General features: G+C 36.3%; 1 non-coding gene across 1 annotated transcript; it reads left to right on the forward strand.

The window, feature by feature from the left end:
* Positions 1–16,227: 16,227 nt before the first annotated feature.
* On the forward strand, positions 16,228–16,334 carry LOC112443051 (U6 spliceosomal RNA). The gene has a single exon (XR_003031326.1). It is a non-coding gene; the product is annotated as a U6 spliceosomal RNA (small nuclear RNA).
* Positions 16,335–22,528: the final 6,194 nt, after the last annotated feature.

The raw sequence follows: 22,528 nt of genomic DNA on the forward strand, positions 1-22,528 counted from the left end.
AAAGTGTTTCTTTGAGTCTGTAAGGTGTTCTTGTTGCAGAAACCAAGCACAACACTTGGAGAGTTGAAGAACTCGGGTTTATTACGCCGGCGGGCCCAGAGGAGTTAACACTCCAAGCTCTGAGCCTCAAACAAAGGGATTACAGAGTTTTAATAGACAGACTGTAGTGGGCAACACTAGCTGTTAATAGGCTGGTTTAAACTAAGGGATTTCATGCAGGGGAACAGCAGTCATGATGGGGAGGGGGATGCTTGACCTGGACAGGCATGATTAAGCAGGTTTGCAGGGGCTGGGTGATTGCAAAGAGCAGGACAAGGGTGAGTGAGATGAGCTCCAGTTCCTAATATTTGCAAGTCCCCACTTTCTGCGACTAGGTGACCGATGTGATCTAGACTTTGCAAGGGGCAAGCTGAGTTACAGAGGCAGAAGGAGAAGGAGGTTATGTAAAATTTTAACTTTTCCTCTTCACTCTAGCGTATTAATCAAACCCAAGGGAGATGTTATGGGAAGTTTTGATTTACAGCTATTTGGCTAGTACAGGTGACATGGTGGATTTGCAAATGGAGTCTGAAGTCCAAAGAGAATGTTGTTAGCATCTCTGATCTGGACCCCATAAGTCAAAGGCACAGGGGTAAGTTGCCCTGGGGACTGGTATCTGAAGTGGTGTGTGTGTGGGGTTTGGATAGTCTTGTACTGAACCCTTAATCTGTCATGCCTGATAGGTTGCCCAGGTAGACAGCAAGAGAATTGAGCAAACTTGTAGGGTTTCCACCCAGTATCAGAGAAGAGCTTGTTACAGGTTTGGATTAGCTTATTACACTGTGAGGAGAGGAAACCCTTTCCTCACACTGGAAATTGGATCCATGAATCTAAAGAAATAGGAATTTAGGTTAGAGGCTGTCAGGAGCTAGGAGTACAGGAAATGGAGAATTATTTTTAGTGGGGTGTAACTTTCTTTTCAGTGGGATAAAAATTCTTGAAATAGTGATGATGGTGGCACAAGATTGTGAATATCATCTTCAGTGTCACTGAATTTTACACTTGAATGTATAAGGTGGCGAATTTTATGTTACAGACAGCTTTCCAGTATTAAAAAAATAAAAAATGAAGGTAGGAGAGGTAGTAAGACAAACTAGATGCCCTATATAATTTAGCCTAGGGTCAGCCTGAGGTTCTCTCATGTTGGGGTTCTATTCTAAAATCCATGTCAGCAAATGTTGGTTGATGCCTCTTTTCTTTCTCGGCACTGACAATACACAGATTATCTTGTTCTTATATACAGAGGTCTTGTATCCATGTAGATTATTAAAGTATATGAAATAAACATAATCCTGTAATCTGGTATTTGAAATATTGCCTCAGATTTTAATGTCTACATATTATTGAATTTAATAGACAAAGAATATAAAATATTTTAAATACATTATACCAGCATAAATTATTTCTATTCTATCAATAAATTTCAACATTTCTCTGCCTTCAACAATTTATATCTTTATGTTTTTGCTATTATTAAAATATATTTTTTTATCTTAAGTGTTTTTTTATATTAAGTGTTTTGGTATATCTTTTTCACAACATCTGAAGAAATCATTTGTATGTTACACTTTGCTCAGTATTTGATTCCTGAAATACCTCAATTTCTACCTTATTTCCTGGTTATGGGTACAGATTTTGCACACCAGTGTCTGAATACATATTCACATAGATAATCATGACTGAGAAAAAATTAAATTGACATGTTATCTATATATGAAAACTGAAATGAAGATTTGAAGCCACTGTCTGAATAATTCACCATATACTTTCACCAAAATATTGTAGATGTGTGATTTTTAAAGTGAAAATTTGTATGAGTCTTAGGTTGTGTTCATTATTTTTATTGTCCAGGAAGCCACTGCATTCTTGAAACATTTATATATGATATATTCCAAATTAGTCAATAGCCTGAAACTTTGAGGTATTTTGATTTTTTTGTGTCATGATTAGAAACAAGAAATAATACAGTATGCACATATTTCCTTGCCCTCAATACACTACATAACATCTTTCATGTAATTTAGTTATGGTTCCAAATTTAATTCCATATACATTTACAGAAAAAAAATATATATGACAACCTCTGTAAAGTATTCCAGTAATTAGAAGCATCATTTTTTTACCATGTTTTGAAGAATTGGATTATAACAATTCAATTCTGTTTACTTTTTGAGGTGTGAATTCTTTAGGACTCATCTAAGTTGTAAAGAGGAACTGATTTTTTTTTTTTTTTTAAGTTGCTCAGTTGTGTCTGGCTCTTTGCAACCCCATGGATTCCATGGAATTCTCCAGCCCAGAATACTGGAGTGGATAGCCTTTCCCTTCTCCAGGGGATCTTCCCAACCCAGGGATCAAACCCAGGTCTCCCACATTGTGGGCAGATTCTTTCCCAACTGAGCCACAACGAAACAAGAGGAATCGATAGTTAGAATTTATTAATTGTCCAGATGATTCAGCCTTTTGAATACTGTAAAAAATACATTAGTATTTCTCCCTTCATTCCTCTCTCCCTCACTATTTCCATCCCTCCTTCCTTCCCTTCTTCCTTCCTTCTTTCTGCCTTTTAATAAGAACTAGTTTATAACTTAACCTGGAGAAAAACTTGAGAATTATTGAAAAATGATGGGAAGAGTTTTGAGAACCAATAAAGTAGACTAAATTACAAAGTTACAGCTTGAGAATAGTTTGTAAGCCTTTCTCATTTCTTAAAATTGCAGTTTTGAGATATGAGAATTTTAGACTTTATTTCTGACTCTTAAGTCTCAGTTTAGAAATGTCTTAATACCGTTGAGGCTATCAGTGTAGATTATGTTGATGATGATTCAGTGATGTGCAGACCTGGTGATTGTAACCTAAATTGAAATCACAATCTCATTTTTGAAAAGAAGCATTAAATATAGGTTAATATGTTGTACTCATTAACTATCCTCACCTCAGAGTAATTTTCTAGGCTTCTGAGCAAACCAATCATGAAAATAATTATAGATTGCTGGTTAGTGCAGGCTTAGGATCAACTGACTGAGCTTCGGAAAGATAAAAGAGGTTTTCCCACTTTTAAAAACAATGTCATGGTTATATGTAGAGACTTGAAGCTTCCAGTAGAAACTTACAAAAACACCAAGTAGTATTTGCTATATTTATGCAACAAAATAAATATAACCTTTGCTGAAATAACTAGACCTTTCTTTCCCCAGAAAGAATGGGCAGCCATTTCATCCTGTGGCAGGTCTTCCTGACCCAGGGATTGAACCCCTATCCTTTTGAGTCTCCTGCATTGGCAGGTGGATTCTTTCCACTGCAGTACCTGGGAAGCCCTTCTTGATCAAATGGCAGGTGCTACACGGGCCAGTGCTGGAGTGTCATGAGATGAAGATGTTGCTGGGACATACAGGGCACCTTATACTGCATCACGCAATAGTGTCCAATTTCCTTATTAGATTTTGGGGAAACTAACAACAACAACAAAAACTTTCCCATAAAAATTTATGTTGGCAGTCTTCTTAAAATCAAATAGTTGCTTTTTATGGCATAGTGGTTAATTCTGTTAAAATAAATTGCTACATTCTTTGAGGACTTAGCCCTGTTCTGAAGACTTAGCTCTCTCTCTCTCTTCTTAGCTCTCACAGTACAGGATATAGTTATAGAAATGAAAGTGATCAGGTCACATAGGTACCATCCACAAGATATATTGTGAAATTATTTGTGGAAATAAATCTTGATCCATGATTTTCAGTGAATTGCCTTCTACTATTTAAATGAAAGATTAAAAATAAATTGCTCATAGAATTTGTATTCTAGAAAGTTAGCTATTAAAGTATTTAAATAAAAATAATATTAATGCTATCATCAAGTACATAAGTGATATAGTACTTTATATGTTTGGTTGACTTTATTAATGTAATCATACTTTTTTATAATTTCATTTCCTTTAGCTTACAGTTATACGAAATATGCTATAGAAATTATTCATGCATTTACAAAAATGGAAGCATCCTTATAAATGTGGTATAGTTCTCACAAAGCTTAAGACATAGTAAGCAAATATTTACCTAAATTTAGTACTGTCCAATTTTAAAATTGATAATAAAAAATGATATACCTTTGCAATTACCCAAACAAAATTATCAACAGAAATTTCCATTCTTTGTTTGAAAAAAAAATGTTTTTCGCTTGGTTTAAAGTTTTTAAATATTATATGTAAAAATAAATGGTATTTTCTGTTTACTTTTTATGCTAATATATTCCAAGACCTCAATATGGCTTAATTTTTTCTCTAAGCAAAAAGAAGACAGTAAGTGCAAAATACTGCATTTAAAGGCAAACATCTGATTGAATAGAACCGGACATGAAACAACAAACTGATTCCAAATAGGGAAAGGAGTATATATCAAGGTTGTATATTGTCACCCTGCTTATTTAACTTACATGAAGAGTATATCATGCGAAATGCCAGGCTGGATGAAGCACAAGCTGGAATCAAGATTGCGGGGAGAAATATCAATAACCTAAGGTATGAAGATGACACGATCCTTATGGCAGAAAATGAAGAAGTACAGAGCTCTTGACGAAAGTGAAAGAGGAGAGAGAGCAAAAAAGTTGGTTTAAAACTCAACATTCTAAAAGCTAAGATCACGGCATCTGGTCCCATCACTTCGTGGCAAATAGATGGGAAAACAATGGAAATAGTGAGAGACTTTATTATTTTGGGTTCCAAAATCACTGCAGATGGTGACTGTAGCCATGAAATTCAAAGACGCTTGCTCCTTGGAAGAAAAGCTATGACCAACCTAGACAGTATATTAAAAAGCAAAGACATTATTTTTTCAACAAAGACATTAATTTGCCATCTAGTCAAAGCTATGGTTTTTCCAGTAGTCTTGTATAGATGTGAGAATTGGACTATAAAGAAAGCTGAGTGCCAGAAGAATTGATGCTGTTGAATTGTGTTGCAGAAGACTTTTGAGAGTCCCTTGGAGTGTAAGGAGATCAAAACAGTCCATCCTAAAGGAAATCAGTCCTGAATATTCATTGAAAGGACTGATGCTGAAGTTAAAACTCCAATACTTTGGCCACTTGATGCAAAGAACTGACTTATTGGAAAAGACCCTGATGCTGGGAAAGATTGAAGGTGGGAAGAGAAGGGGATGACAGAGGATGAGCTGGTTGGATGGCATTACCAACTCAATGGACATGAGTTTGAGCAATCTCCAGGAGATGGTGAGGGACAGGGAACTCTGGTGTGCTGCAGTCCATGGGGTCTCAAAGAATTGGACATGACTAAGCGACTGAACTGAACTGAACAAAAGACTTGGAGAAATAATTTGCATAGATTCTTTGAATGAGGTCATTAAAACTGAAGAAGTATGGGTAGTATAATTTAGAGTTTCATTTAAGAAGTTACAACAAATATTCAGGTACTTCTTTATGTTTGATCTTCAGTCCAGTCAGTTTAGTTGCTCAGTCGTGTCTAACACTGTGACCCCATGGACTGCAGCATGCCAGGCTTCCCTGTCTATCACCAACTCTCAGAGCTTGCTCAAACTCATGTCCATCGAGTCAGTGATGCCATCCAACCATCTCATCCTCTGTAAATTAAATTATGTAAATTTATATAAATGTATAAAGTTTTATAAATTAAATTATATATGTATAAAATAAGTTTATAATTTATAAATTAAATTATATAAATTTATATAAATGATCTTATATATCTATTAATGTAAAAGTATAAGCATAATGCCTTTACAAAAATATAACACCAGTGATAGTACAAATTTATCTGTACATTTATATTGCAATTTTGCAAATTAATACTTAGAAAAGTAAAAAGTAAAATGAAAATTTGCATCATTTTGTAATCCCAGAAGCTTATATTTCAATTTACTAGCATCTCTTCAGAAATGGACTCTGAGAGTCATTCTACCATGCAATGAAAACATCATGCTGATTCTCAGTTGGTGCCTTCTTTGATTTTAATATTAATACTGTTTCCTTCAGGTGTAAGAAGAAGGTAACAGGTGTATCCCCATATAGTTGTATTTCTCAAATCTTGTAATCCTCAAAATTCCTGGGATTCTTTGAATTTCACTCTAATGGAAACAGAATTCCCCATTCCACATGGCAACAGGCCTGCTAGGACATATTAGTTCTGTGATTCAGAAATTTATCTGTAGATGCCCACAATGATGAATGTTCCATCTAATGTTCATAACTTAAGAGGGAAGGATTCTTTTATTTGTTTTACCCAAAGCCTCCATATATTCTTGAGATTCTCCCAATTATCCCAGCACATGATAGTCTCATAAATCAAATACCCAGAGTGGTCCAAGATATTCCATTTAATGTGACATGTAATCCCCCCAAGACAATGAGATGGGGTAGCTTTTGTATAGCTACTTAAAACAAGGTTTCTCATTGTCATTTCAGAGGTATGATCCTTCTAAACATTTTCAACAGTTTTTGGTTCTGATAACAAATCATCTTAGTGTTTTGCTTCTATGGCTACTTTGTAAAAGTCAATTTCAATAACCTTGGGACTAACTCTCTTTTGCCTGGCTTCCTCTAACCCAAGGGACTATAAGTAGCCTATTTGCTTCTAGCTGGCTCTCCTAAATCTTTCATTCAGCTGTGAAGGTAAGAGTCTTTATCTAGATAGGTGATTGCTGAGGTTGTAGGGGGCAGGCAGGTAATCCAGGGACACATTACATCATATGAATATTTCCACTGGGTCAAGTTTAACAATGGCAGTTTTTTCATACCTTTATGGTTTCAATTATGATCAAACTTCCCAAGACTGCAGGGACTTGAAACATCATTAAGTAGATTCCAAAGGATCTTGGTCATAAAACATGCTGCTTCTGTGATGTGAAATATTAAGATTTTCTTAATTATTCAAAAACTATTTTGTATATTCTTCTGTAGCAATTACATTCAAGTCACTGAGAGATATGAACACGAAGAACAATTTCCTTAAGACTGCCATGTTGTAATGAATCATGACTACATATGCTGTAATCACCAGCTAACTGTAAGAAAATTTAATGTCTGGTGAGCTGACACTTCAGTTCTACAGTCTGACTGTTTACCGTCTAAAAGGAAGCATTTGTTCAGCCAATTATCTCCCTGGTGTCTTCTATCCCATACCTCTAAATGGCAACAGAGTTGTATTTGCACTACCAAAATGAATTTTTTCCTTTTCATGTGTCAGATATATAGCATATGAAATGAACAAGGGGGCAAATCACAGTGACACAATCTAAAGGATGAATGTTCTAATTAAATTTCAGATGTTTGTGGTACAAATCTCAAGAAGCATCTGGCATAAAATGACATATTCCAAAAATAAACGGGAGCTAACTTGCTCTCTCTTTCTCTCTCTGACTAATTAGCAAAGAAAAAGTACAGTCATTTGCTTCTGGAGAGATAAAACTAAGAGTGGAGCAAAGATTTGCATGAAACTGCATATGATTGAGAGTGACCTTTAAATGAAGAGCAATGTTGCCAGTCGGTCTAACTGCAGGCACTGCATATGAGTTGTAGGTTCTGAATGATGTTTAAAAATCACTGTATGTCTGATTTTCATTCTTTTTTGATATCCTCTCCAGATTTCAGAAATCGTATTCAAGCATTAAGGTCTTGCCTTAAAAAATCCTTAGAATAGGAAAAAAATTCTCTCGTGAATCATCATGGTTTATTATTTCAAGTTATTTAACAAAAATGTAAAATCATTTCTCTCAATTTATCACTTGTGAAAATTATAAATTTTATCTACCTTGACTTGTCACTGAGCAAATATACCATGTTAATTTCAAAAAAGAAAATTAAATATGTGAATATATAGGTATAAAACTAGAAATTTAAAATTAAAACTGAAATGTATGCTGTGGTCGTTTAATAGGTTGCATTCATGCTAAGTTGCTTTCGTGATGTTGGACTGTTTGCAGCCCTGTGGATTGTAGCCTGCCAGGCTCCTCTGTCCATGGGATTCTTCAGGCAAGAAAACGAGTGGGTTGCCATTTCCTTCTCCAGGGGATCTTCCTGACCCAGGGATGAACCTGCTTCTGCGGCAGGCAGGTCCTTTGCCAGTGGCGCCATCCAGGAAGCGTGCACTCGAGGACTCCACGTTAAAGTAAAAACAAAAACTCAAAAAACCCAGAATTCCTAAGAAATTGAAGGTCTTCAGTTGGTTTGAATTGTCTTCAAAAAGTCAATTGTTACAGTCAAAGGACTACAGATTTCAAATCAAGAGACTGTGAAAGCCCAAGATTTAGGGTAGAAAGGCAATAATTAAGTTGCATTTCATTTAAATTGTTCAGTTAAAGACAGCTTCCCAGCTAGTGGCAAAGAGTCCACCTGCCAATATAGGAGACTTAAAAGACTTGGTGGCTTATTCTGTAAAGAATCTACCTACAATGTGGGAGACCTGGGTTCAATCCTTGGGTAGGGAATATTCCCTGGGGAGGGCATGGCTCCACTCCATTATTCTTGCCTTGGAGAATCCCATGGCCAGAGGAGCCTGGAGGGCTACAGTTCATAGGATGTCAATGAGTTGGACACAGCTGAAGCGACTTGGCATGCATGCACAAAGAACTCTTTCCATACTGAACTAGAAGCCTATAAAGTATCCTAGAACGTGGCTTGTCACTATGTCAGGATTCTCTTTCCACTAGAACTCTGCCTACTAGAAACCATACCATTGTCTGTAGTTATTTTTGGCATGAATACAGATACTGTTATTTATATACTAGTTAAAGTAGTGTTTTCTTTTTCATGATCATATGTTAAATTTTGGGGTTATATACCTAAGTATTTTCACAAGTACTATTTGACTTTTAAAGAAACCACTTCCTTGTTTTTCTCTATATTTTATAATAGGGTTCCATTTTAACTATTATAGAATCATGCAAGTGGAAACATATAAAGTATTTAATTTTTTACTAAACCTTAAGGCAATGGCACCCCACGCCAGTACTCTTGCCTGGAAAATCTCATGGACAAAGGAGCCTGGTAGGCTTCAGTCCATGGGGTCGAGCAGAGTCAGACAAGACTGAGCAACTTCACTTTCACTTTTCACTTTCATGCATTAAAGAAGGAAATGGCAACCCACTCCAGTGTTCTTGCCTGGAGAATCCCAGGGACAGGGGAGCCTGGTGGGCTGCCGTCTACGGGGTCGCACAGAGTCGGACACGACTGAAGTGAGTTAGTAGTAGTAAGGCTTTTACAATTCATTGGGTTGTTTTCTATAGCTTTGGTCTGTTCATAATTGTGATTATATAATATTTTATTATATAGACATTCTACAAATTTTACATTTTATTATTGTGGACATATTGTTTGGTCCTTGTTGGTCCTATGATAAAAATGATGCTCTGAACTTGCTAGTATGTTTCCTTGTGCACATTTTCATACTTTGCAACCATAAAGTATGATTGGAAAAATGTCCCATTGGTGAATACTTCACAATATAGCCATTCTACTGAACATCAGATAAACTGCGGTGGTTCCAGTTTTAGACTTTACAATTTGTTACACTTGAACATTTTTAACATTTTTTTTGTTGAGCAAATATATGCACTTCTTTTGAGTTATACACAGGAGTGATGGGACAGAGTACAGAGATCAAATGTACAGCTTATACAAGATCCGGATTCTTCTCTACTATTGTCCCCAATTATAATCTCATTCTTTATTCATTGCAAAAATCCATTCTGTAATATTCTATAGGTCTACCTCAAAATAGGAGTCTTTCCATGTCTTTTAAATGCGAATTTTTAAAATTTTAAAATGATAAAATAAGATTTTTGACAACCAGGATGGACATCACACATACCAATGTCAAATGGATTCTTACTACACATACTTAAACTTCAGTTGTGATCCCAAATCACTTCACTCTTGTGTTAGCAAGTAAGGACTATTCTGAAGTTTTTCTGATTCATTTGCTGGTTTCTTTACAAAGTTCTTCTGATAATGGACGTCTCTCTGAATTTACTAAATTAGAATGTTTTACTTACAACAACTAGTATACTATCCTTTAACCCTCCATTATAGCAATCAGTATTACCCATTTAACATTTACCTTCTGCTTTCTATTCTTGGGTCTGAATATGGGAACTTGGACTGTCCATTTGGGACTGTAGCCAATAAAGACACTTTCTGATTTTATATTGATTTTTGGATTTAGTCTGTGACCTTCCACCATAACTTTGTTTACTTCCTTAACTAAAGTTTTCTGTGACTCTGAAACCTCTACTATACATCTCTTCTTATCTACATGATCTTGTTTAAAATTTATGAATCATATTTATTAGTTAGTTTGTGATATTTCTATTTTTTAGTGAAGTTCAGCTTCTTGACGGAGAAGGCAATGACACCCCACTCCAGTACTCTTGCCTGGAAAATCCCATGGACGGAGGAGCCTGGTAGGCTGCAGTCCATGGGGTCGCTAAGAGTCAGACACGACTGAGCAACTTCACTTTTACTTTTCACTTTCATGCATTGGAGAAGGAAATGGCAACCCACTCCAGTGTTCTCGCCTGGAGAATCCCAGGGACAGGGGAGTCTGGTTGGCTGCCGTCTATGGGGTCGCACAGAGTCGGACACGACTGAAGCGACTTAGCAGCAGCAGCAGCAGCTTCTTGACCCAGACTTATGACAGGCTTTCTTAGGGATGGAAATAATGAAAAGATAATAATTACTTATTATAACTTACAGAGTGGTGAAGTGACTTTTATTCCAAGTTGTTACAAATATATGCATACCTTTACAATGACTATGTAGCCCAAATGTGAAACACTATCTTTACTTGCTCTTTATATTGTGTCTTTTTCTTACAATTTTCCAAAAGAGGAGCTTTCTTTTAAGTTCTTATTTTAAAATGTGTATAGTATTTTGATCCTTTACTAACAGTGAATTTAAAAGAAATGCATGCTTTGCATATATATATAATTTTATGGTTTAACTAATTCTAGAGAATATTGTTCTGACTTTAACAAATGCCTGATATTTTGACTTTTACCAAGATGCATTTTGCATTAATTAATAATATAATAATAAACATTATTAAAATATTATTTTAATTCCCTCAGAGAAACAGAGTATTTTATTAGACTGTAGTATACTTGATAAAGGACAAAAATCCTATAGCATTTTTTTTTTTTCCTGAGACACCATCATGGCAAGTAAATAGAAGAATGCCAGTGACATCTACTATTGGACATAGTAAAGTGTAAAATTCAGTAATTCTAATCTCTGATGAGTGATTGCTTTTATGATCTTAGACTTGTCATTTCTGTCTTTTTTATCTTTTATCCTCACACAGAGCTTTTCATGATTCTAATCACACTCGCCTATTTCACTGTAGCTCCACAAGATTAATTGCTAAATGTCTGCCTAGAGCTCAGGGAAAAAATATTAATAAAGAAAAGCTGCCAAAAATGTTGCACTGTCAATTTTTTAAAATATCAGAATATCTAGTAGGCTTTTCCACCCATTTTCATCTGTCAAAATCTGACTTGTCTTCTAAAGCTAGCTTAAATTTTACCCATTTGGAGTGAAGGGCTTCCCTTGTAGCTCAGCTGGTAAAGAATCTCCCCGCAATGCAGGAGACCTGGGTTTGATCCCTGGGTTGGGAAGATCCCCTGGAGAAGAGAAAGGCTACCCACTCCAGTATTCTGGCCTGGAGAATTCCTTGGAATTTATAGTCCATGGTGTCACAAAGACTTGGACACGACTGAGTGACTTTCATACTTCATACTGTCCTTGTCTTCGATCAGAATAAATCAGTCTCCTCCTCAGTACTCTCCAAAACTTTGTTTTCACTTTTGATGCAAGCCTGTTTTTTCAGTCCTTTTGCACCATAGTTGTGCATGTGTTTATACAGAAACACTTTTTTTTTCTATTTAAAATATACTTCTTAAGGTTTGTTACTGAACAAATAAGAAATACCAAAACATTCTGGGCTTCCCAGGTGACACTAGTGGAAAGAACCTGCCTGCCAATGCAGGAGACATGAGACAGGGATTTGATCCCTGGGTTAGGAAGACCCCTGGAATGGGAAATGGCAACTCACTCCAGTATTTTTACCTGGAGAACCCTGTGGACCAAGGAGTCTGGTGGGCTACGACTGAAGCAACTTAGCATGCACTCATGAAACATTCTAGGTCATATTTAGAACTCCAGTTATATTTATCATTTAGTAAATCCCATAAAGTAAATAAAGGCCTCTCGTTATAGCATCAGAGATATGTCCCCTAGCTCAGTGTACACCAAAGTGACATAAGCCGGACTGAGGAAAACATCTGGCAACAGACAGCAATGAAGGTGAAATAAGAGCAATCATTGCTTGTGACTGAGGTGACGAAGGTGGTCTCCTATAGATGTTTCCTGAGGAGTTATATTATTATACTAGCTTTATCCTTTATTTCATTACTTATCTCATAGGAATTGAGTTTAGCAAAAGTAACCAGTAGGGAAAATTAGATTTGTAAACTATTGAAATAAGCACATAAGAATGGCTATTCAAAGTCATATCTAGGACTTACTCTGTTTCCTTATTACAAAGACACTGTAAGATAGTGTTTATCCTTCCTGATGTTAACATTTACTGCCCCACCAAATCTCCATTGTAGACTTTGAATAATTTCTTTTTCTCAAAGTGAATCTTTCCCAAATCTAACACAAACCTATTACCTTTTCAGGAATCTTTCCAGATACAGTAAAACTGGGAACGTTGTATAGTGATTGGAAATATCATGTTTATTAATTATTAATATTTCCTTCATTACATTGTTAGAATAAGAAGAGTATATGTAAAGAAATTAATAAATCTCTAAAGTGCATCTTTTAAATATTCAGATTTAGCCATCAGCTTTTTTTAGTGCCATATGTATTGTTCAACATTAATGTCCTGACATTGCAATCTAACTTGAAATAATAATTTTGTTCTGCATAAGAATAAAAGGAACCCAAAATTATTCAATAGTAAGACACAGACATTGTGTTAAACACTCATAGTACTCTGACAGGAAGTTAAGAATGTTAAGAATGAATTAATGAGTAATATTTAAAAGGAAACTATAAAAATAACATTTAAATATTTTCATAAGTAATTATTGGTATACAATCTCCTTCCCCCCTGGTGAAATCCCACAAAACATTTTTCTTGTCCAATCTGTTTTGACTGATCCTCTAAGTTTATATGATCAATGGTGCTTTTATATGAAAAAAAATGCAGCATATATTTGTGGAAAGTCACTTCTTCAATATTGATAACTTTTTAAAAGAAGACAGAAACAATTTAAAAGAATCTCAATCAAGCAGGAATTATTAGCAGCTAAAGTTAGATACATTTATTGAATTCTATTAAAGTCAAATAGTATGTAATCACATATCATGAATAACTAAGAGGGGAAGTTTAAAAACTCCACAAATAGAAATTGTTATTAAATAAATGAATGTCAAAGTGAAATGTTTAGTAAGGTAAAGTGATGCTAAATTTTAATGTGGTTTTATATTTGGGAGGAGATATAGCTATTCATGATGATGATTATTTCATTTAACATTCTCCCAGTGAAATTGTCTTATTTTATTTGACAAATAATACCAAACCACCTGACCTGCCTCTTGAGAAATCTGTATGCAGGTCAGGAAGAACTGGATGTGGAACAACAGACTCGTTCAAAATAAGGAAAGGAGTGCATCAAGGCTGTATATTGTCACCCTGCTTATTTAACTTAAATGTAGAGTACATCATGAGAAACCTAGGGCTGGATGAAGCACAAACTGGAATCAAGATTGCCGGGAGAAATATCAATAACCTCAGATATGCAGATGATACCACACTTATGGCAGAAAGTGAAGAAGAACTAAAAGAGCTTCTTGATGAAAGCGAAAGAGGAGAGTGAAAAAGTTGGATTAAAACTCAACATTCAGAAAACTAAGATCATGGCATCTGGTCCCATCACTTCATGGCAAATAGATGGGAAACAGTGGAAACAGTGACAGATCTTATTTTGGGTGGGCTCCAAAAATCACTGCAGATGGTGACAGCAGCCATGAAATTAAAAGATGCTTATGACTTGAAAGTAAAGTTATGACCAAACTAGACAGTATATTAAAAAGCAGACATTATTTTTCCAACAAAGGTCCATCTAGTCAAGGCTATGGTTTTTCCAGTAGTCATGTATGGATAGGAGAGTTGGACTATAAAGAAAGCTAAGCACAGAAGAATTGATGCTTTTGAACTGTGGTGTTGGAGAAGACTCTTAAGAGTCCCTTGGACTGCAGGGAGATCCAATCAGTCCATCCTCAAGGAAATCAGTCCTGAATATTCATTGGAAGGACTGATGCTGAAGCTGAAACTCCAATACTTTGGCCACCTGATGTGAATAACTGACCTGTTTGAAAAGTCCCTGATGTTGGGAAAGACTGAAGGCAGGAGGAGACGGGGATGACAGAGGATGAGATGGTTGGATGGCATCACTGACTCAATGGACATGAATTTGAGTAAACTCTGGGAGTCGACAATAGACAGGGAGGCTGGCATGCTGCAGTTCATGGGGTTGCAAAGTGTCAGACACGACTGAGTGATTGAACTGAACTGATTTTGACAAAATTGTGAAGTGGTTATCCTTGGAATTCATAAAACCTTATAAAGCTTGAGTTCTGGGTGACTTAGTTTATACTTACTCAAATAAAGCAAATGGAAATCTTATTCTTATTCACATAACTAAACAAAAATTCTATAATCAGTACATTTAATATTTTATTTGTTCCATCCAAGTTCAATGTTTTGTTAGCTTTATGCAATATTCTATCTTACCTTCAGCAGATTCATAGTCTTGTTTTTTCCTTCCCCCCATGATATCATACCAGTGAGTATTTTTTCCTTTTCTTTTGATTCCAAAGTTATAAGACATTAAAAGTAAGTTTAGCTTACTGGGTTTATATTTAGCATAAAAAATAAATGAAGAATTAATGATTTTTCTTAGAACTCAAGGAAAATCTTACAGTTACTAGAGAATCAGTAAGGGTAACAATCTTTTACAGGTTTATTTTCGGGTTTCCAATCTGTATTTGTGAGGGCTTCCCAGGTGGCACTAGTGGTAAAGAACCCAGTTGCCAATTCTGGAAACATAAGGGATGTGGGTTTGATCCCGGGCTTGGGAAGATCCCCTGGAGGAGCGCATGGCAACCCACTCCAGTATTCTTGCCTGGGAAATCCCATGGGTAGGGGAGCCTGGGGACTACAGTCCATGGGGTCGCAAAGAGTCAGGCACAACTGAAGCGAATTAGCACACTCACACTTTTCTGAAGTGGGTCAGTAAGCTTCTTTGTAAACAATGTGTATTCATTCAACACTTTCTTATTATTTTAGGTAAATAATATAAATATTTGCTTTAGAGTACTGGTTTGTTTTGGGTTGTGCGTCTTTGGGGAGGGGGAGAATGGGGAGAATATTTTGATCGCATTTTAAGCATCTTATTGTATCTCTGTCCCAGGGAATCTCACCCTTTTTCTTGAATCCATCTGCATTTCACAAGGAGCAGCTTTCATCACTTCTTTTCCTCCTCACTTCCTGTCTCTGAGGTGTTCATCCCTTTGCCTCTTATTCCAGTTCTCACATCTCTCCACTTAAACCTATCAGATTATTTGGGCATAGGCTTCTGTCTCCAACATTCTCTCACTCATTTCACTGATTTCTTTTTTTTTAAAATAAATTTATTTGTTTTAATTGGAAGCTAATTACTTCACAATATTGTATTGGTTTTGCCATACATCAACATGAATCTGGCACTGGTATACACTTGCTCCCCATCCTGAACCCCCCTCCCACCTCCCTCCAGCTGTGGTACATACACAATGGAGTGTTGCTGCTGCTGCTGCTAAGTCGCTTCAGTCGTGTCCAACCCTGTGCGACCCCATAGACGGCAGCCCACCAGGCTCCCCCGTCCCTGGGATTCTCCAGGCAAGAACACTGGAGTGGGGTGCTATTTCCTTCTCCAATGCATGAAAGTGAAAAGTGAAAGTGAAGTCGCTCAGTCGTGTCTGACTCTTAGCGACCCCATGGACTGCAGCCTACCAGGCTCCTCCATCTGTGGGATTTTCCAAGCAAGAGTACTGAAGTGGGGTGCCATTGCCAATACAGTATACTAACGCATATATATGGAATTTAGAAAGATGGTAACAGTGCTCACTTCAGCAGCACATATACTAAAATTGGAACGATACAGAGAAGATTAGCATGGCCCTTGTGCAAGGATGACACGCAAATTCGTGAAGCGTTCCCTATTTTTAACACGTGTATACCTGTGGTGGATTCATATTGATATATGGCAAAACCAATACAATATTGTAAAGTTAAAAAATAAAATTAAAAAAAAGAAAAAGAAAACAAACAGTTAATCATAAAAAAAAAAAGAAAGATGGTAACAATAACCCTGTATGCGAGACAGCAAAAGAGACACAGATATATAGAACAGTTTTGGACTCTGTGGGAGAGGGAGAGGGTGGGATGATCTGGGAGAATGGCAATGAAACATGTATAATATCATTGATTTCTATACAGAATATTCACAGCTATGCTTTGTTAAATTTTATCCTGATGCCAATACCAGCTATTCTAACAAATCAGCACCCTTCTAATATGTATATGCTCCCAAATTGTCTAAATCTAATAACTGAGAGAATTGCAAGTATTAGAATCATAATTGATAGACTTATTGTCCTTTATTCTGGAAACTCAACTTTACTTTCTATCCTTGTCCAAAGTAGAGAGAGGGTGGTGAGTTTTCTTCTCACTTACTGTCAATTGAAGTCAAAGGATTATTCAAATATGGGCCATGCAATCACAGTCTAATTTTGACTTGCCATCACAGAAATCATATTTTGTTTACTTTTATAACATGTGTGCACACTGTGTGTGCTGACATTGATGTTGGTAAAAATCTTACCTGACAGAGGGAGATGTATTCTAATGAATAGATAACCATGTACGTTTATCCAGTGACCAAGAGAACAATCAGTCAGTTCAGTTCAGTTCAGTTGCTCAGTCGTGTCTGACTCTTTGCAACCCCATGAATCGCAGCACGCCAGGCCTCCCTGTCCATCACCAACTCCCAGAGTTCACCAAGACTCACGTCCATCGAGTCAGTGATGCCATCCAGCCATCTCATCCTCTGTCGTCCCCTTCTCCTCTTGCCCCCAATCCCTCCCAGCATCAGAGTCTTTTCCAGTGAGTCAACTCTTCGCATGAGGTGGCCAAAGTACTGGACTTTCAGCTTCAGCATCATTCCTTCCAAAGAAATCCCAGAGCTGGTCTCCTTTAGAATGGACTGGTTGGATCTCCTTGCAGTCCAAGGGACTCTCAAGAGTCTTCTCCAACACCACAGTTCAAAAGCACCAATTCTTCGGCGCTCAACCTTCTTCACAGTCCAACTCTCACATCCATACATGACCACTGGAAAAACAATAGATGGAGTAAATACAGACATAAAATAAACCTAATACAAAAGCACTTTAACATAAGTAAGCATAAATTAATTTAGAAAAAATCACAGTGATTGTTTGCCAAAGTATATTTTCCTAAAATTATTAGGTTGCTGTATGAAGGACATCTGTATTAAGGTGAGTTTATAAAAACTGAATTAAATGGATTATGCATGAGATAGTCAAATACCATTACAGTTGAATTTGTCAAAATCTTTAGTTTACTGATTAGTGTGACTGACTCTCCATGTTAGATACAAAACTGTATTTATAAAGGTTATTCACCCATGGATTTCTATGCTTTAGAAAATATCCCATAGAATTTATGTCCCTCAATGTCCACATTTTGGAGTTCTAGTTCAATTAATTAGTTTGAAGAGATACTTGTTTAAATTTGAGAAGTCATTATAGATGCTGATTTCATTTTTAAAAATGTGAACTCTCCCTATTGGAAAACTTCAGGACAAAAGTAGTAGTCTTTTAAAAAAATTCTAGCCTTTCCCTTCCACTATCCTTGGAGAAAAAAAAAATAGAATTTGAGGAAAAGATAGGTTGTAAACATTGTTTTGGAAGAACCCTTTTCTTTAATATAAAAATTAAGCTAAAAATTATATACATGCCATCCATGGTTGAAATACTAGACTGAAATGATACAACAGGGTCTGAATTTACTGCAAAAATACAGAGTGTAAAATTCACCATAAATCCTGCAATCTAACATTGATGTCAAGCATATTGACCTCAGCTGTCTTAACATAAAGGTTTTCATTGTAAATCTTAGGAAAAGTCATTTTACTTTAAATATATATTCATGCAAAAGTCACCTCATTGTCAATGTCATCCTTATTCAATTTAAACACTTTTTCCAGTTAAATGGCTTATTTCATACATCGACTGTGACAAAGGCAAATAACAGAAAATAAGTCTTGAGAGAGAGGTTTCATGTGAATATAAATGAATGTGTATAAAGCAAAGCTAACTGCAAGACTTTTATAGGTGAAATGGACTTGAAGTAACTACTGAAAATTGAAACCAAAATAATTTTGGAAAAAATAAAAACAAAAATGCATTTGGTGAAAATATATTTATAATTTTGTTTTCAAAGGTAATATTATACTAACCCAAAAGGATATTTTGTGGATATTTAAACTCAAAATAATTTTACTGAATTCCATGTTTGTTCATTTTTACAATTTTAAATAAGTGATACTTATTTTGCATTCATATAACTCTCTACATAATATCTTTCATTTTTTTGCCTTTATTAATATTATCTTATACTGCTACTGCTAAGTCACTTCAGTCGTGTCCAACTCTGTGGGACCCCATAGACAGCAGCCCACCAGGCTCCCCCGTCCCTGGGATTCTCCAGGCAAGAACACTGGAGTGGGTTGCCATTTCCTTCTCCAATGCATAAAAGTGAAAAGTGAGGGTGAAGTCGCTCAGTCGTGTCCGACTCTTCACGACCCCGTGGACTGCAGCCTACCAGGCTCCTCCGTCCATGGGATTTTCCAGGCAAGAGGACTGGAGTGGGGTGCCATTAGTAATACTAAAAAATGGCATCGATTTTGAGATACAACCTCATTAAATGGTGAGGATACAAGTCTATTTATATATGAGTTTATATATACTATACTTGTACTTTGATTTTATTTTGACTACTATTATGAATTTTTATGTTAATGAATTCGTTTTCAATACTGAAACTCCATGATGTTAATTGGTTCTTATAAAGCTCTAACCATGACCTTGGTCTTAATATGATGATGCTTTCTGTGTTAAAAAAATATATTTATTTTGTTATTTATTTATGATTCATTCATTCATTCATTTATTCTGTCACCTATGCTGTTATTTACTATATGCCAGATCATGAAGAGAGACAAGGCCTCCACTCAAATGTAGACTGCTTTTAATTGGATGAAAGTGAAAGTGAAAGTCACTCAGTTGTGTCCGACTCTTTGCATCCCATGGAAGATACAGTCCATGTAATTCTTGAGGACAGAATTCTGGAGTGGGTAGCTGTTCCCTTCTCCAGGGGATCTTCCCAACCCAGGGATGGAACCCAGGTGATCCACATTGCAGGAGGATTTTTACCAGCTGAGCCACAAGGGAAGCCCTTTTAACTGGATGAAATGAAATATAAAGTATTGAAAAATGGAATATGAAGTAGTGGTCTGTAGAATAAACAAGGTAATATACTAGGACTTTGACTGAGTAGCTACTTTAGATTAAGAGGTCAAATAAGAACCTCTGAGGAAATGATTCAAATACAAGAAGGTGCTGCCCATGGGGAGATCAAGGGAAATGCCTTATCGGCAGACAGAATTGTCAAGACAGAATTGAGCTTATACTTTTATGAGACTTCTTTTTTTTAAATATAAATTTATTTATTTTAATTGGAGGTTAATTACTTTACAATATTGTATTGGTTTTACCATACATCAACAAGAATCCGCCACAGGTATACACGTGTTCCCAATCCCAACCCCCGCTACCTCCTCCCGGATTTTAAAAAGATGGTAAGGATAACCATGTATGCAAGGCAGCAAAAGAGACACAGATGTATAGAATTGAGCTTATATTTTTAAAGACTAGCATAAAGGACCCTTTAAAAACCGTGGGCCAGGGAAAGATATTCAGTGGTAATATTAGTAAGGTAGCTGGGACCAATTTAGGTAGAGATTGTTAAGTTAGGGTAAATGCTTAGAAATTATTCTAAATCCCATGGGAATTCACTGTCCATCTTTACTCTGGTGTACAGCGTGGTTGGACAGTGTCTTCTGTGTAATCATATTGTTCAAAGATGTCATCAAGTTTGATTTTCATCATAATATTTCAAGAGATACTTAATAGAATAACCTTTAGTATTTTGTGATATTTTCTCCTCTAGTTATGAATTACAATGATAGTTTATGTATGTATAGAATTGTATACTTCATGGAGATTTTCACATATAAATGTGATGTATGATCTTCATGGCTTCCTTGGTGGCTCAGACTGTAAAGAATCTGCCTGCAAGGCAGGAGACCTGGGTTCAATCCCTGGGTAGGGATGATTCCTTGGAGAAGAGAATGGCAACCCAATCCAGTATTCTTGTCTGGAGAATTCCATGGACAGAGTAGCCTGGCAAGTTACAGTGCATGGGGTCACAAAAAATCGGACATGACTGAGCAACTACCATACATACACACAATGGTAAAGAACCTACCTGCCAATGCAGGAGACTTAAGAGACTCAATGGCTTGTTCTATTAAGAATCCACCTACCATGCAGGAGACTTGGGTTCAATCCCTCCGTCAGGAAGATCCCCTGGAGGAGGGTAAGACAGTCCACTCCATTGTTCTTGCCTGGAGAATCCCATGGACAGAGAGGCCTGGTGGGCTACTGTCCATAGTATCACAGAGTCAGACAGTACAGAAGTGACTTTGCACGCATGCGTGCACCATGAATTCCTGAAGACTGTCTTTACCTTCCCTCATAGCTCAGTCGGTAAAGAATCTGCCTGCAGTGCAGGAGACCCAGGTTCAATCCCTGGGTCGGGAAGATCTCCTGGGGAAGGAAATGGCTACCCACTCCGGTATTCTTGCCTGGAAAATCCCAAGCCAGAGGAGCCTGGTGGGCTGCAATTCATGGCATTGCAAAGAGTCAGGCACGACTGAGCGACTAACACTTCAATGAATTCTAATGAATAAGAGGTAAATTCACCTGGCAGTTCAAATTTGACTTTGACAGGGAACACCAGCAATGTCAGAATTACTAGGAGTGCATTAGAGCAAAATGCACGAAATGGGGCTTGATTGGAGAAAATGACTAAGCTGAATGAATTAGGCTACAATAGATTTTCTCCCCTATTAACATTTTTTATTACTTTTTGATCTTTTTTCCCTTTCCTTAGCCTATTCACAGAATGTAAGAGGAAAATACATTGAAAAAATACCTAGTGATGCTTCTTGTCTACTTTCATTAGAAGGCACAGAGATATCTAATGATCAACAAGGTTCTAGAATATATTAATGTAAGATAATCTTAATTAATCAACATATCCTTACTTTATGAATGCAAATAGAATTCTTTCTTTTTTTTTTTACATTTACCTTTACTTGAAATGTTGAGTGACATTTAATTTTGTTTTCAAGTTAGAGTTGCTATTTAATAAATGTAATCAAGTTTTATTCTAATTTAATTATGCCATTTTTTATGGCAATCATACTTAAAGAAAATGAAGAAACTGTTGTTCTGGTAATCACGGGGTATTAATTTTGAGATATTACAAAAAAAACATGCCCCTGGGCATACAGAGCACACATGCCCTGGCTCTCCTGCAATAGAGCTTGAGAAAGTCATTATTATATTGTAATCTGTTTCCTTGTACTCTCATTTTGCTCACTGCCTGTTTACTCTCAGATCCAGTCCTCTATTAATCAATTATTTTCTTACCAGTTAACCAATGAAAGTTATTAGAAAAAAATGTAGGATTAGAGCATGAGGGACTCACCCAAGCTCTTTTTCTGCTTCAGGAATATTTCTGGAAGTAGCCAGATCTCATCTGTGGTTCTTATTTTCACTGGAAGCCCTGGATCCAAGGCTTGTGTTGCTCCACCTCCTCCAATAACTGATAGCAGCTTCCTGCTTTCTTATTACTAAATTGCCTCACCATATGCTCTTTTTAATCTTTCAGCTTTTTAACTGCTTTGTAGCTACTTCACTCTATTGAAATATCTGATGTGAGCTGTTTTTTCCTGAGTGATACACGGAGTTACTACCTAATTGCCCTAGAGTTAATATCTATGTATTTGGCATGTAACAATGCTAAAATCATATTGATTCGGAATACTTATATTTCAGACAAAATATGCTTGCAATAATTTGACAAAAATTCCACAACTTAAACTCACAGTACAGAATTTTCAAGTTAAAATAAACATAAAATTGCCTGAGCTTTTAATGACAGCTGGAAATTGGCGTCTTTATTTTGTTCCTCAAGAATTTGTGTCTGCTT

Source organism: Bos taurus, chromosome 20, assembly GCF_002263795.3.
Source record: "Bos taurus isolate L1 Dominette 01449 registration number 42190680 breed Hereford chromosome 20, ARS-UCD2.0, whole genome shotgun sequence".
Classification (NCBI taxonomy): domain Eukaryota; kingdom Metazoa; phylum Chordata; class Mammalia; order Artiodactyla; family Bovidae; genus Bos; species Bos taurus.